Here is an 11,625-nt window from a genome sequence, read left to right as displayed (position 1 = left end):
TGAAAACCTTGTGAAGACTTACAGAAAACGTTTGACCTCTGTCATTGCCAACAAAGGGTATATAACAAAGTATTGAGATGAACTTTTGTTATTGACCAAATACTTATTTTCCACCATAATTTGCAAATAAATTCTTTAAAAATCAGACAATGTGATTTTCTGGATTTTTTTTTCTCATTTTGTCTCTCATAGTTGACGTATACCTAGGATGAAAATTACAGGCCTCTCTCATCTTTTTAAGTGGGAGAACTTGCACAATTGGTGGCTGACTAAATACTTTTTTGCCCCACTGTACATGTAGCAACGCAAATTCCTTGCATGTGTAAACATACCTGGCAATAAACTTGATTCTGATTCTTTCCCACACACTGATGACATGTTTCATTGTTTTATCGTACCACAAATCATAGAAAGATTCCACACAAAGTATACAGTGGATGTAAAAAGCTGATGCGTTTTGATAAGTAAACATCAGACCTGAATGCAGAAAATCCTTTGGGTGCCTCCACTAAATATCAATGTGAGTATAATAAATACTATGGAAATGTGTCAATATCTAAAACCATGTGAAAAAGCAAAAATGATTACACTGTTAAAAAAACAAAACATGAAAAGAGTCCTTGAGGAATGGATATGTTTTAAGGACAGTGTATTTTCTGCTTTCCTATTGAACACTTGATGCATTTAATTATTTATGCAGTAAATTAGATCGATTATGCAGGCATGAAGGCAGGCAGGATGTCTAGGCCATGGCTGAATCACTTTTGTATTTATGTTCATTTTAGGCAGCATTCTCTTCGTCTGTTTGGGCTCCGCTCCGTCACTCTGTGGTGCTGCGGAGGGGAGAAGAATGCTGATTGATGCGAAGACTTCAATGAATATAAACCTGCTGAACACGGCTAAACCAAATCTGAACGGCAAACTTGCCGGTGATAAAACCTTCTATTGCGCTTCCTATGTCTTAGATCTTATAATCTAGTTTCCCACTGCTATTGCACCTTAACGTCAATCTCTGTCAGATACAAAATCAAGCTGAATTCGGATGAGCATCTGTATGGAGGTCACGGACGGCTGAACCACAACACAGAGTTCTTCACAGAGGCCCACGGATTCAATGGACGCCAAAACTCCATAAAGGTAAATCTGTTTTGATTTATCAAAGGTCATCTCTTGTTATCCTCACTATTATGGAGTGCACCCCAATCAGAAGTCCTGGGCCATTGTTGTCGACTACCTTCTCTCTGCCACTTTTCTAATAACCCTGCTGTATCACCATCCCACTCTGCATACTAATTCTAACAGTGGAGGACGTTGCACATTCACATCGCAAAAAGTGACAAAATTAAGTGTACTCAAAAATGTCAGTGTGCATACTAAATGATTTTGGAGTGCGCTGTTGATTGACGCCATTTTCCCTCAACGCAGTTACCCATATGAAGGAGTTGCTCACAGCTGAAAAGTATCAAAAGCAGCTGTGGGTGGTGATGAGACAGCTTCATGAATATCTCTGGAGAAAAAAAAGATGGATTAAAACTTTGGACAAGCATTTTGTTGTTCTCTTATGTATTCTGCCAATAGCTTTACCAACTCGCATGTCTGGCATTAATTCGTATTGTTACAAATTGGATGAAAGGTGCATTTAATTTGTACTAGCTGCATTGAAACGTGTGGTATTTGCAGACTGTTTCGATTTAGGCCATTAACTAATGAGAACCTGGATACTGACACTGGTACACTTTAATATAATTCCTTAATTAATGTTACACAAAATGCTCATATTAAGAGCTACAAATACAAGTGAGTATCTTTAGGATTATGTATAGGAAGCAGAAAGTCTCACACATTATCAATCAATTATAAACATTACTAACCATTTGAAATGTACTTTAGTGAGCTTACTTCACATCAGATATCATAACCTTTTCCTGGCTGCACTGCCATTAGTTTATAACAAGTAATGCCCTCAAACTGGCCAGTTATTCTATTCATTGACCAGGTGGATATTGTTTTGTTGGTTTGCAGTGGTTTAGTGTTTTTCTTTGTGCACGGTAAGAGGTGTACACACAACCTGCTTGTAGCAATTACAAAATATGACAAAATGGTCGTCAGTGTTTTAATGTTTTGTCCTTTTATGTTTCGTGTTTGATTTCACAAATCAATTTAATTAACTTGAAATGGAGTTTGTATTGAGAGGATCCTTTCGAAGCCATTCTAATGAGGTTTAAGTGTGCTGTCATGAAAGAGAGCTGCCTGTTCTGGCAAACAGCCAACATCTCCCTGGTCTGGGCCTCTCCGCAAAACCACTGCTTTATAATTTAGTATCTTCCTCATTAATATGATCAGCCTTTAATGCGGAATCCAGAAAATGAGCAAATGTGGCTGCATCTCTAAAAGAAAAGGCTAGATGTGCCTATCAGGGCATGGTGTCCATTGTTTATGAATATGATATCTGCATTCCTACTCATGTTGGCAGTTATCCTGGAGTCATTGAGGTATTATGGGAGTCTGATATCTACAGCCCTTTCAGATTTTCCAGCAAACAATGTGCATTATGCATTGTGTTAGAACTTAACTTTTTATGTGAATGCCTCTTAAACTCACAAGGCCCCACAGAGGGGAGAGACGTATCTCGGAGAACAGACCACTGGGCTTCCATCATGGGGACTGCTTTAGGCTAATAGTATGAAATAGGTCGGTACTTGAGATATAGAAAGACACACTGATGTGCATGTTAAGCAGAGTGCTCGAAAGTCTTCCTCATCTTTGCCTCCTGATGTAATTTTTTTCATTGATTTAAATGCTGAAAGGCCCTAAGATGTTTATGAATAAGGTCAGGAATGAATTAGTGAGGATCGGCACTGATACCCAGACACTCCAACTCTAACTGGGCTGATTGCATGTGTTAGATCTTATGTTAATGAATCCGATGAATGTGTGGGGACAGTGATGTCTGGGAAGTGGTCTGAAAGCCTTCGTCTCCCCTGCTGTTTTTTTTTAGGTTGTTAAGTCAAATAATAAATATCTCCATGCAGTGCACTTAAGCTGCTCCAGTTATTACAAGAGTTGACACAGCACCTGATAAGGTGTTTGTTTACCTGAACTCAACTTGAACCTCCTCAGATCAATACTTAAAGTGTTGCAGTTAATGGATGAAGGTTATCACTCTACATGAACTGTATATTAGGAGTCGGACCGAGCACTTTGAAGCCTAAAGAATTTGCTTGGACAACCTCTAATTATTTAGAGCATCGTTTCAACATTATTTAACCTTAAAAAGCCTTTGCCTCTTTCACACAGACACTTATCCTCCATCGTATTAGCTTAGGTTTCATCAGATAAGGACTCAAATTCTACATTCTCTTAAATCTCTTATTAATTCAAACACCACTGCTTCACCCACGTCCCTCTTGGCCAAAATGTGAAGTTTAGTTAACAAGTCATCTGCAAATGTTGGCACCCTAATGGACTAATGTGGAATGAAAGGCAGTGGAAGGAGTCGGCAGGGTGGGGACCCTTCTGTGGATGCTGTATCTCCTTCACAGGCACCCTGATTGCAAATAGAGACTGTAGTCTTGCATAAAAATGCTTCACCACCTCCTCCTCCTCCTCCTCCTCCTCACACCTACCTGGTTATGATAAGAATAATCAGAGAAGGCTTTTGTGGGGGCAGCGCCAGTTGCCCACATGGTCAATGTTATATTTAACAACTGTTGCTTCAAAGTGTCCACAAAACTTCCTCTCTTTTGTCTTTTTAATGGGTCCGCCCGTTCTCCAGCTTCCCCGTTTTTGAGCAATAACAAACTTTCCTACCCTCCAAGAATGCAACACTCCTCAGACTGCACATAATTGGAAGAAGCCGAGAGCATCCCCGTGGCCCGGGAGGCTGACATCATGTAACAGAACCGTGTTTACCAATGTGCTGCTGAACTGTTGTTGTGTTACATCTCTTAGCTTTTTTGATTCTTTTCTCCATTATTAAACAAATCAATAAAGAGAAAAATGTTCTTCAAAACAAACTAAACCAAAATAATAATATTTCAATTGATAACAAATTAATAAATGTATTAGATTTTAAAGTATAGGCTACTACATGAAATGCTTCTTCTGTTACATGGCTTGCTATAAAACATATTTAGATGTATTTGATTCCCCACTTCAAAAGTCTAAGTCAACCTTTACAAATGTAGTATCAGCTGTAACTAATGGTTTTGATATGGTTAGTAAAACATTAGTCAACACTCATACTGTAGCTTAATAGAAAGTGCCTTATTAGAAGTAGTATACAAAATTGTCGCAAATAATTCAAATTTCACATTTGTTTATTGGTTGCTGTTAGGTTAATAAGTAGTTCAAGTTAAAGTACCATGCAAATCTAAAATGAAATAATCTGCATTTATTGTAGATGCTGAGATAATTGATGAATGAGTTAAAAATGATGAGTTTGGGTTGAGTTCAAGCCCAGTGGGAAGGGATATTTAGCAGACAAATTGAAACACATCAAATCAGAATGCCTTTATTCCTCCCACAGAGGGGAAATTGACATTGGTTCAGCAAAAGTGAAGATAGAGACAAAAAAATAAACACTATTCGATAAACAGTGACTGTCAGAGTTAGCGATGGAAAGATTTAGCTCAGTAAACCGAGCTCAAAGAAATGCTGATCCATCTGTTGCCTAAACCCAGTCTGAGAGGCCTGAATCTGAACCCGACAGAACTCAAATCAGACCTAACCCTTCTTGGCTAACAACTTAAAGGACAGCTTTGGCGGCTTGTTGAAGACAGCTATCAATTCTCAGTGTTAACATCATTTACAGTATGTGTGTTGTAGCTGACTCTCACCCCCAGTATCCGATAAAACAAGGAACAGCCTGTCAGTGCAGTCAGACCCGGGGCTTTGCACTCATCACATAAACAGTAGGCACACGTGTCCCATTAAAATGCCTGTAGGCTTTATTTTTTAATCTTGTGTATCCTTCTTTGCATTAAATACAAGCTCATTGTAATACAATTATTTGATCTTTTACTCTGTAAACGGCCTGTAGGCTTTTATTCTGAGGGATTGAGTAGGGGTCTATATTATTGAGCTCAAAATGGCTTATAACTTAAAATAACATGTATGAAATGTGAGAGAGTTGCATGACGATGAACCTACAGAGTATGATCCCCCTAATCTCAGCTTTACTGAGATTCATGGTGAGTTATAGCTTATTCTTTTGTCTTTGTCAGTTAATGTACAGTTTAAACTCACTCTTACCGTCCTTTCATTGTTTTTTTAAAAGTAGGGTTTGTTAGTTATAACAAAAGAATCAGGGCTTATTTCATTTCATCCCTAGCAATATGAAGAGTGTAGATGTTTGAACAGCTTGCAATGAAACTGAATACAAGTTTGGAAAATGCACTCTTCCCTTTGTGTAAATAAAAAGATATTGCAGCTACTGTAAGCCTTCATGTGAGTGAACTGACAGCTTGATATACTCAGCAGGGCATTTCATGAGAATCTCACACATCAACAACTAGGGTTACAGCGATTGAACGATTACAATTTATTAATTTAGCAAGGCGAAAATGTAGTGTAGTCAGAGACTCAAACTCTCAAAGTGAAAAAACACGTGCCAGTATTTGTCACATTTATAGTTTTATTGGAGTGTTATAATGTCAAAGACGTTACGCTAAGAAACACTGATGAATAATTAGCCGCTTGAAAACCTTTTGATAAACTTTGCATGCATCAAAGGGGTTGTCTCCTCTGACAGTTTCACAAAAAGAAATTAAGCTGAAGTGAGGAAGAAAGTGAGGGAAACGAAGCAGGCTTGTAGAAAATGATCAAAAGATGTACATTCCCATCAGAAACATCTAAGGGTGGATGTTGAAGTGTGAATTTACAGAATACAACTGTGACGGGACCTGCACGTACAAATATACAGTACTGATAGATCCTACTGTGTATACTGTATGGAATAATGAACACTGTGAGTATACATTAAAAGTGTTCCAAGGATATCACAATGCATTTCAATGTATTTTCATTTAACTAGTGTGTGTCGAGTTATAAAAACGCAATTTAAAAGTTTTCTATTCAATAGCCGTATTGTAAACTGAGATACTGTTGGCTCAGAAAGTTACAATTCTGTTACGTCCCTATTTTACTTTGTTCAGGAGCTTAATGTTTGTTTATTGTGACTATGGAGGACAAAACAAAACAAAAATGAAGTGCTGATCACTGAACATGGTGACAAAACAACTAAAACTACAAAAAATAAATAAAAATTGTAAACGGAAACCGATAATATCCTTTAATCAGTTGGTGACTCTGTTAACCTACCAAGTCTGGGTCATATTATTACCTAGAGTCTTAGATGCATGCACACGAGTCCTTACGGGGGTTGATCCTTGTTAAGCGAGTGATGGATCCAAACAGAGACATGCCTGGAGACTCAAAGCTCACAGATAGTCGGGCTGTGCTCCTGCCAGCAGCCCGGGTCAGGATTCAGACACCAAGTAGATGATATATTCCTGAGAAGCACCTCATGAATCCTTCGTCAGTGTGTTTGAACATTGATCATATTGAGTATTAGCCCCAGGGCTAGACTCTGCTCTTGAAGTGGGTAGAAATTCTCACTTGAGAGTGTGATACCAGGCAACGCAAGAACATCCGTAAGACAGAATAAGTTTTTAAAAAAACATGGCCTTGGCTTACTTTCCACTAATACAATACATGTACTTTGAAAACAAACTATTTCACTTTCTCTTCCCCCAATTTTAGTTTCAGCTCTGATTTGAACACAATGTTTTGTTGTACTGTTACTGCTCTTGGATCTGGCTGCTGGTAGTAACTGCTGGTGCTTAGATCTGCAATCTGCTTCATGCATAGATGTCTGTCGGTGAATTGATAAACACCTACCTACCAAATGACTCATCAGAAAGCAGCAAAGGCTTGGACAAACTGTAATCAGACAAAGCTAGAAAAACTGGGTTGCTTTTAAGCAGCAGAAATTGCGCTAAACTGGTGGGGATTGTGTGACATTATGCCTGAGAAACTTTAAATTAATATAGGATGAATGGAAGGGAGCTCGAAATTAGAAGGCATAAACTATAAACTGGTCCAACCCTTGATAGTCTTCATTTCATTTCAATCTTTATTTCGAACAGATTAAACAAATAAAAAATAACAAATGTGAAAAAAAATTGTTAAAATACAGTATTTATCCACATTCATGATGAAAAAGTCTTCATATTAATAATAAAAAATCATATGTGTCCTAAAGGGAGCAGGAGGAAGCAAATGCTTATTAATTCCCACCCCTTACTTGATCAATGATTGTCCTTTAAATCATTATGCAAGTCCTACTCACATCTTTACATTTATACATACATTTACAATAATTTCTCATCTTCAATCACCTCTCTTCATTCTCATAGTTTTCCAAAAAAGTGTTTCTGTACATCCTTTTAAACTGAATGATGCTTGTGCTTTGTTTGAACTCCTGCTCCAAACCATTCCATAAAATCACTCCACAGATTGTTATACTCACTTCTCAGAGTTGTTCTGACCTTGAGTTGTTTAAAATGTAGATTTCCTCTCAAATTATACCCACCCTCTCTGTCTACGAACAATGTTTTTAATTTCCTAGGAAGTACATTATGTCTGGCTCTGTACATGATTTGTGCCGTTTTAAATTTAACCAGATCAGTGAACTTCAATATGTGTGACTTCAAAAATAATACATTAGTGTGTTCAAGATATCCAACATTATTGATAACTCTTATAGCCATTTTTTTTGTAATGTGCATAACGGCTGTAGGTTGGTTTTGTACGTGCTTCCCCAAATCTCCACACATAGTTTAAACAGCAAAAAACATTTCAGGGGTCTGCCAACAGATTTAAATGTTGTATGCTCTTCTGGAGAATTGAAAAGCATGCATTAAAAAGTCTAGGTCACAGCAGCAAAATTGTCAGCTGTAAATAAAGTCAAAATATTTGCAGTAGATGGGCTAACATCTACAAAGTCACCGGTACAGCCCTTACATTTACGCATATGATACACCAGGAACCTCGAATAATTAAGACTACATTTGATATGATAAGAAATATATCACCCTTTTTTTTTCTCTTTGATTACCCTGAATTATAAGTGTGAATGCGTAGCAGGTCCTTCAGTATTTAGAGCATGAATGTTTGTAATGTATAACACCTTCATGTTGTAAGGATTAACATGTTAATTAGAAGATCTTCGACTAATTACAGTGCCAACATTTGGGACTATCCGCTGTGCTTTGTTCGCAGATTGATTTGGAATTTGTCACTATTGCTATCTATCTGTTGGAATTAAAAGCTGTTGACATATTCCAGGTTAGGCGCAGTGGTAGCTTTTGTCTTAACAGCTGCAGTGATTCATTCTGCCTCTCTCCGCTCCTGCATGAGACTCTCCCACTGTGACTGTTTAATTAGTCACCAATGCCTGTGTCAGTGTCTCTGCACCGCGCTGCCCGACTCCCTCGGTGACAAACTGTTGCCAAAGAAACACATCCACAGCGAGCCCAGATCCTCTGATGCCGAGGGGCGTCTTGACGAGTTCAGGGGGTGATTGAATTGTTTACAGTCCTGCGCTCTTTTTCACTTTTCTGTTGGGAAATATAGCATCATTTATGTCTGCTTGGCTTTTCCTTTGGCACAACTCTGAAATGAGTAATGGCACACAGTGGCTCCTTGCGACACTGTGAATATCAAAAGGATTGATCAAAGACTTTATTAGCTACACCGCTCCAAACGAACACCCTCACTAGGATTTCTTTGTACTGTGTATATATAAGGAATCTGACATTTCCAGGCTCGGTTTCTTTCTTTTTTTCATGGTGTGCTTATTTTTTTTTGCTGACATGTTTTTTTGTTTCTTCAGTCCACCATAACTCTGGAGATTCTTTTAGCTCGGCTTATGCCCACTGGCAGATGTATCTTCTCAGAATCCATAGTTTAGAGATGAAGCACCGCCAATATATGGAGATGATGAAATGCACAGTAATTGCATTGATTGCAGAGTTCAGAATTGAAAATTATGATTATTTCTCTGCCCCCACTTAAAGTGGGATTGCTCATTTGCATGCACGTGCTTTGAATGCAGTGTTTAATGAATTTCAGACAGTTTAAGTCACTGATCAAGAAATATTCAGCACCATCTACGGCAGGATGCATATTCTCCACAGCGCAGAGCTTGAAATGAGAAGCTACAGAATGAGCTCACGGGCACAAGCTGCAGATGTGCTGACTCCACTGCCACCCAGAGGTCTCTGTCACACTTTGATTATACACCTCTCTAACCTTGACAATCCTCTTTGATCAAAGCCAAGGTGTTTGTCTACTGTATCCTCAGAAGACTTATTTTTCTGTTCAGATCTGAATATTTCTCTGATTACACCCCACCATCCCCATTCTCCTCTTCTTCTTCTTCTTCACTCCTTCTCCTCCCCTCCACAAAGCCGTCATGTCGACCTTGATTGTGAGAAGCAATGATCATGAAGGCACCACCGGGTGTCTCCACGTCTGACTTCTAAGGAAGGATAAACGTAAAGATTCAATAATCAGCGAAATTGGTGATCTCGTTAACGTCATTAATCTTCAATTGTCAACTCACTTTTCTCCCTCCCTTCTTCCCTCCCTTTGTCTCTCTTTCTCTCTCAGGTCTACATCCCCTGCAGAACAGCTATTGTCCTGGCCAACGAGGAGATAGATTACTGTTATTAGAGGATGATTGTCTCCGCAGAGACCAGGATGGAGAATGGATTCCAACCTCAAACTGAGTGTTAACAATCACCTTCATTTTAAAGTGTCAACCTTGCACACCACCCAAACCCACTTGTTGTGTCCAACTCTTTTTTTCCAAATTGTAAAAAAAGCTTTGTGTGCTTTCAAACACCATCTGCAACCTTAGAAGCAGTGTAACCCCATTTACTACAGATTGGTCCATTTGGGTAGTGGCCAACCTAACCAGCAGCTAGATGCTAAAACTTAAAACCCTGCCGAGTCCATCCACCACAAGCCAGCAGCCATTTATAGGCTCTGCTGAATTTGGCGTGTCATCTGAAACACATGACTGGCGAGTGTGGCAGTGGAAAGCAATACAGCAAGCATTCAAACATTTCAAAAGCTCAGAGAAAAAGGAATCTTTTTGAATATTCTGTATGTGGAAATGTATTTCATTTGGTTCAATCATTTAATATTTTAATAAAGATGATATTATTGTGTCAAAGACACAAAGAGATTTAAAGTATTACCAACACTTGAAAATCAGAAAGTCTCATATAATTGGTGATCCATCTTTGTTAATTTGCATTTTGGGACCTTGTACGTATTAAAATATTGCAATTTGCACAGAGTAATGAGCTGCTTTGAATAATGTATGAATGTGTATCCAAACCAGTTGTGTTGTAATGTTTGAATTCAGCTACTGGGAGCATTTATGTGGATATTTACGGCCCTGTTATGAAGCCAGTAATTTGAAGCTAAAACAAAGTGATAAAATCACCTAATATTATCACAGTGTGTTTCATAATGTACTAGTTACATGTTTAACTGAATTACACAGTTTCTTGTCCACCTAACGAAAGGGTTATGAATGGTGTTCTCCTACTGTTTATCCATTAAAGTATACGTCATGTGTTTTAAAGTTGGAAGAGTTATACTCAAATAATACTGTGACTGCTGGAAACAACACAACATTTCATTAAAATGGCCGTCCACATGAGATTTCATTTCTTGAAGTTATGTTTTTCAAATGACTGTTATAATTAATGTTCTTTTTCTAAAAGTCCCTTGTTGCCACGTGAATGGATGTCTTTTGGCCAACTTTCATCATTCTCTGCACGTTTTATCAAAGCAATACTGTGAACCGCCCTGAGTTTGGGCGACCCAGATAAAGCTAATGCCTTGATTTACTGCCATGGATATTGTAATTCTGTGATCCACACCTAGTGCATTAATACAGATTCTCAGCCATTTAAGCTGTGTATTGTAGCATATGGCAGGTTTTGATCTGCCTTCCCTGCAGCTGAAAGAAACAAATTGATATGCAGGGCCATCATTCTGTGTTTAGCCAAAAGTATCATGAACATGTCATTTCTTTTTGTGTAGCACCAAAGCATTCAAAAATGCTTTTTCTCCACCTCTCCAAAAGTACAGACAGAATGCGTCTGAATACATTTCAAGCACCGAAGTTGTGAGACTGAAGTGGAGTGTTAAATCATCCCTCATCTGACCTAATGTCATTGTCGTTTTACTACTGCCAAAATGCATTTGTTCTCAGAAGTGAAAATTGATGTCTGATACACAGTAACTATTGCTGCATATTTCTTCCATTATGACTAATGATAATAAATCAGTGGCTGTCGGGCCATGAGGAAAATCTGGATGTGCCGTCTGACTACTAATCCTGTCCTATCGCATTCTTCTGCTGATGTATTGTTCTCTGACACCAAGCATTTGATACATAGTTTTTTTTTGGTCATGAACGGGTCCTATGAACTACAAGAGAATACCGGACCAGACTTTAAAAAAAGGAAATCTTTGGGACAAAAAAAGAAGGAGTCTACCTTGCCTTCTGCACACTGAACATAAAGTTTCAGTTTCCATTTG

General features: G+C 38.3%; 1 long non-coding RNA gene across 1 annotated transcript; it reads left to right on the top strand.

Moving 5' to 3' along the window:
• The first annotated feature begins 1,023 nt into the window (after nt 1-1,023).
• LOC104950369 (uncharacterized) lies at nt 1,024-11,399 on the top strand. Its single transcript, XR_798909.1, has 2 exons — nt 1,024-1,137; nt 9,676-11,399. It is a non-coding gene; the product is annotated as an uncharacterized lncRNA (long non-coding RNA).
• Nucleotides 11,400-11,625: the final 226 nt, after the last annotated feature.

The sequence above is a fragment of the Notothenia coriiceps genome, unplaced genomic scaffold (assembly GCF_000735185.1).
Source record: "Notothenia coriiceps isolate Sejong01 unplaced genomic scaffold, NC01 NC01_scaffold00017404, whole genome shotgun sequence".
In the NCBI taxonomy this organism is placed as follows: Eukaryota; Metazoa; Chordata; class Actinopteri; order Perciformes; family Nototheniidae; genus Notothenia; species Notothenia coriiceps.
Note: the sequence above shows the minus strand (reverse complement) of the source record. Positions and strands in the feature narration are given on the sequence as shown.